Source organism: Triticum urartu, chromosome 7, assembly GCF_003073215.2.
Source record: "Triticum urartu cultivar G1812 chromosome 7, Tu2.1, whole genome shotgun sequence".
Lineage (NCBI taxonomy): Eukaryota > Viridiplantae > Streptophyta > Magnoliopsida > Poales > Poaceae > Triticum > Triticum urartu.
The window spans coordinates 694,787,587-694,793,586 of record NC_053028.1 but is presented as its reverse complement, the minus strand read 5'-3'; positions in this window follow the sequence as shown (position 1 = coordinate 694,793,586).

Here is a 6,000-nt window from a genome sequence, read left to right as displayed (position 1 = left end):
ACCACCTCCCCCGACTACCTTGTTCTTTTCCCGAAGGGGGCGAGCGAGCGAGCGAGCTCCGGTCTACCGCCGGCTGCAGCGCCACCACCTCTTACCTGTTCCTTCCTCAGGCGCACATCGAGCGACAACGAGCAGAGCAAGTGGAAAAAGGCACCACCAGCGACCACCTCTTCACTTTCCTCTGTCGACCCGATCTGGATCGGGATCTTGCCCCGCCGCCTGAGCCCGTTCCCCTCCTACTCCGGGTGCCTGCCTCGCCCGCCTCGAGCTTATCGCATCCCTGCACCTCCCCGTGCCCCACCTCTCTCCCTCCCAGCGCTGGTTCGTGCCCCACCTCTCTGCCTCTGTGCGCCACGCCTCATCCCGACCGCCCACCTTCCTCGGTTCATAGCCCCCGGTGCGCTCGCCCCCTCGCTGCCGGGCCACGCAAGCCGGGCTTGCCCTCGCTGTCTGCATCGGCTCCGCCTTGACTTCGTGGAGCCACGCGGTAGCACGGGCGCCATGATGACTGTATGGCAGCTACCCCTGCTGCTCGGCGATGACCATCACGAGCCTGACCATGCTCCCTAGTAAGTGGACCTGCCTGCCACAGCCGTGCACCTACAGCCACCGGTCGGCGCCCCTCTTCACCAGCATCCTCTCTCCGGCCTGGCTCCCATCCACGAGATCCGACCGATGGACTCGCCGTCGCCAAGCGGTGGCCTCCGCCATGCTCCTCCCACGGAGGCCTCATTCTCCCCATCACCACCCAGCCAACCCCCTCCACCCTTGCCTCCAGTGCCACCACTCCCTCGACCTCATATTCGGTTGGCCATGGCCATGGCGACCAAGGACGCCGACCCTCTTCCCTTGCTCCCCAAATTGCCGGCTGCTGCTTCCCTCTACCTCCTGGTCTGGCACACGACTCCGACGTGGCTCCTCCCCTGCCTCTAGATCCATGGCTTCCATATCTCTGCTTCGACGGCCTTGTGCAGTTAGCTTAACTGAAAAATAGAAGTTAACCAAGTCGGCCTATGCAGGTAGCTTTACCTGAAAAATGGTGAATTTAATTTCCCTAAACCAGCCGGCTTCACTTCAGGCGTCGAGCAGCATCAACTTCCCCCCAACGCAGTTAGCATTTTTTAACTGTACATGGTTGTTCTCTTTGAAAAATACTAGTAGGCATTGGCAGCGGTTGTGTATAGTTCAGCAGTTACACAGTTTATAGTTTTTGAAGTTCTCAAATCGGTTCTTTCTGTTTGTGTTTTGACCGTTACGTATAGTTTCAGCAATTAGCCATTGCGGTTAAGGAATATACTTTGAGAAGAACAAACACCAGTTATAAAAAATTGTTTCATTGCGCCGTCAATGACGTGTGAGATGGCAGCACCCATGGAGTTCATTTGGTTCAGTTTCTATAGTGCGGTTAAGAGTATTAGTGCTTACAGTTATTGAGTTAAAAAAGGAAAAGACAAGCAATGTGAAAGAATAAGATTACATGTGGTAGAGAGAAGTTCCTTCATTTTTTTCTAAGTGCACTGCAATACTTGTTCCTTTTTGCACCATAAGTAAAACTAGATAATTTTATGAAAATGTATCATGTCACTATCCGTGACTCCCTCTTTTTTAAGTCCACATTTTGTTGCTGGCTCGATTAACTCCTGGGGTTTCAGCAGTTATGTATAAAAACATAGAAAAACCCGAGGAAATTAACTTTGGAATTTCTGCAGTTAGCTATAAAAACCATAAAGAGTACAGTTCATTATTGAATAAAATAAAATGGCGGTTTACTTAGAAATTTGGAGCAGTTTTTCTATGGTTTGTTTAGCACAAAAAGTCTGATTATATAAGCAAAAACAACTGTTAGCTTTTAGATGTTGTGGTGGTTCACTTGGGGGGATGTGTAGCAGTTAGCAAAAACAACAGTTAGTTTTTTAAAAAACTCTTTTTACTCGGAGAAACCATCAGTTAGCTAGAGTCCAGCAGTTAGCTTGTGCCTTCAGGTTCAATTCAGCTCTCCTAAAAAATCATGTCTAGAAACATCTTACAGAACTTTGGTTTGAAAGTGCACATGTATCAAAAAGAGCATTGTATGTATAAAAAAAGGTACAATTACTTGCGCCAGCCAAGTAGTTCGATGGCCGGAAACACTTGCAATCCACTTGCTAAACAAAAATTGGTACTTGGCTTGCAAGGTACGTAGTAGCTTCGGTTCAGTTAACTACTAGTACTTCGTGAAGATATGCTATAAAAAAGGAGCGGTTAACTTCCGTTCAATTAACATTGGTTTACTTTCAGTCCATTAACTTCACGTAGCAGTAGTACATATGACAAGATGCACAAAATTAACTAAGCAAATATGACAGTTAACTTTGGGACTTGCAGAAGTTCCTAAAGAAATTAAAACAGTTCAAAGAAGAAGTTTCACTACTAAAAAAACTAGTTCTATTTGACCGGGCGGAAAATTCATCTTTAAAAAAGGAAAAGTTAACTCCAACAATGCAAAGGATGCTCATGCCTCATGGTCGTCACTGACGGAGACCTCGTGCTCCCAATCGCCAGCCACCTCCACCCTTGCCTCCAGTGCCATCCTCCACCGACCTGCTTCTCCACTAGCACCACCACTCCAGGGCCACCCCTCTCCAAGCTAACTCCTTTGCAAAAAGCTACAGGGGAGCGCACCAATGGTGTTCGTCAAAGAACAGTTTGGTACCGGATGCGGCTACAGTTAGCTCGTGCTAGGAAAAATAAGCAACTCCCGTTTTTGGATTGCTGTGGCGTTTACTGTTATGTGTAGTTATCTGTACTAAGACAAAGGAGTTAACTTTTTGAGATGAAGCAGTTCTTTCTGCGAGTTAGCCACAATTAGCTATGAAACAATTTCCCCAAGAAGATAACAAATATGGGGAAAACGTCCATAGTGGCAGTTAATATCGGCTGACATGGTAGTTAACCTCAACATTCATGGCAGTTAGCGTGACCCTGACAAAAAGAACAAAAGAAAATAAATTAGTATCTGCAGTCCTGATAGTTAACACCAAGTTAACTACCACAATCCGACAGTTAGCTATTTCAGTCCCGGTAGTTAACTTGACCCCGAAAAAAAAGAACAAAGGAAAAAATTAGTTTCTTCAGTCCGGCAGTTACCTTGCTCTGGATAGGGCAGTTAGCTATTACGTCGAGCAGTTAGGGTGTTTGTCAGTTAGCTCGACCCGGGACAAAATGTAAAAAAAACAATTAGTATCTTCAGTCCGGCAGTTAACCACAATCCCCGACAGTTAGCTATTTTAATACCGGCAGTTAGCTTGATCCGGGAAAAACCAGGAAAAAAAGTTTCTTCGGTACCGGCAGTTAGCATGATCATCATATGTCAGTTAGCTATTCCAGTCGGGCAGTTAGCGTGTACTGTAGTAGTTCGGGCAAAAATGACGAAAATGATGTTTGTTTTCTGAAAATTGCTCTTAAACCGTAGTGAATCTGAAACGAGTTCTATATACCGAAGTTCGGGCTAATCCATAGCTTTCCAACGGTATATCATATGCAACATTCCCACAAATGGTTTGGAAATTTGTTTCACAAAAGCATTGAAAACTTGTTTGATGGATTTCTAGTTTTTTGAATTTTGTTTAAAAACCGAATTGATTTTGGGAAAAATGATCAACATGAGTTTTTTTGCTCCTTTTCAATAGCTATCCAACAGTATATCGTTTGCATCATTCCTATGAACGGTTCAATAATTACGACCAAAAAACAATGCGAAAAAATAGTGTCAGAAAAAGTCTGCCCGGCAGTTAACTAGTATAGGTCGCACAGTTAGTTGTCTGTTCTCGCGCAGTTAGGAAGGGTTCCTGAATAGCTTATTCAGGAATGTGGGTTGCAGAATAGCTGGGATGTATATCAATCCGACGTATCGCTCTGCAATTCCTTCACAACTTTTCTGCATGTTTGTTTTGATTTCCTGTTTTGTTTTCATGATATGTAAATTTTACCATATAAAAATTACAATAATTATCACTAAACAATTATTGTGTACTTTAATTATTTGTTCTATTTCCATTATTGTATAATTTATGTTTTTCCTACAAATTATGTGGATTTAGATAGTGCAACATATGTTAAAAAATCTAGTTTCAATTTATGTATCTTCTTGCAGGACCACCATCACGGACAACTATTGCCTATCTTCATTGAAATTTCACAATACACAATTATGAAAAAATGGCAATGTAACTGTTCAACATGTATTAAAAATTATTGCATAAGAATAGTAATTTTATAAATGTATTAAAACATCTTAAAGTTGTTTGTAGAAATGTAAGAATATTTTTTGCGGGCAATTTTCTTAGACATTTTTTTGCAGGTGAATGTATGAATAATTTTACAAAATAATTTTTTCAATGCATGTTGAATTTCTTTTAAAATCCATGGTGTCAATTTTGTGAATGTATGACAAACCTAAGGTAACCACCAAGCTGGACACCACGTGTGATGCCTAAAAGAGAGAAATAATATTGTTTACATCTTTTAGTAGCCGAGACAAATAAATCGACAAGGAAATTCCAAGTTTCCAATTTGACTCTCTCCTTTATTTGCGAAAGGGATAAATATAGTTTATACTTTAATGAGATTTTTAAGTGCGGTAACAAGTGAAAAATTAAGAGGGTGCTTGGATACGTTTTAGTCTCATGACTAAAAGTAGTGGGACTAAAACTTGCTAGCCTCGCTCATGCTTGGATCCAATACTAAAGAGACTAAAATCAAATTAATGAACATTTATTATCCTCCAAACCCTCCAATACAGAACTCGCCTGTGTTAAAGGAGAGGAGTTAAATGAGGAGAGAGAGGACTAATCCACATTTTAGTAGGGGTACCCCTGACTAAAAAAAAATAGTCTCAAGACTAGTTTTAGCCCCTCTTTAGTCAGGGGTGCTTGGAACTTTAGCCTCTTAAATAGGCTATTTTTAGTTAGACTAAAATAAGTCCCTTGGATCCAAACACCCTCTTAGATGCACCAAAAAAAATTGGCATTGACCTGTGCATGGATCCATACAGCACACACGAGATCTAGTATTAAGAAAAAGAATAGAATACTACAAATGATTGATACAACAGGTTTAAAAAATGATTGATACAAGACCAAAAATAAATATGGTAATTTATATTTTATACAAGATAGGGTTTCTCTAAATTGAACATAAAACATGATTGATCTACTATCTAGCTTACAAGCCTGGCTTGTCTGAGCTCCTGGGTTTGAAATTCGGATCTCTTTTTTTTCTTTCTTAGTTTCTTTATTGTTTCACACGGTCATTATTATAAATAATATGGTATCTGCTATTTACACATACCTCTGTTCTTTGTGTAGTGGTTATCAAGTGCATATATGTAGTTCTTGTGCACGCGAGGTTCTGGGTTTGAATCCCCCTCATGCCTCGCTCTTTTTTCCTTCTTATTACTATTTTATCTGCTGACACGCAGGACCCACACCTGACAATTTGGACCCATCAGTCTGCATTCGTATACGATACAATTATGTGTAATTAAAAAAATCCATGGGGCTTTATTGCAAAAAAGTGATTCCAGCCACTTACATGCGGGCCGCCACTACAATGGGGTGCCACACGGGCATGGCGTACCTATTGCACGGCCGGACAAGTTCGAGCACCACTTCCGTGTATTTTATGAGTTTAGACATCAAACTGACCACACAGGACAAGCTTAGGCACCCACAGTATATTTAACTCTTTCTCCAGAATAAGAAACGAAGAGATAGATAGCACTTTCAAGGGTACAATAAAGTATAGTGTTTTTTCAATCGAAGAACTACAAAATTTTATATTGGAAAAGTTGATTGAAACCTTGTAAGAATTTGATATTGAAAGGAAAAAAAGTCTATTTTACTACCATGAATAAAGTTGGTGGTTCACATTACCCCCTCATCTATTTTTCTATTCCTTTCACCCCCTAAACAAACCCATACCGGATGAAAGAACCCTTGGGTGGTTTGTCTCCACTTGCTG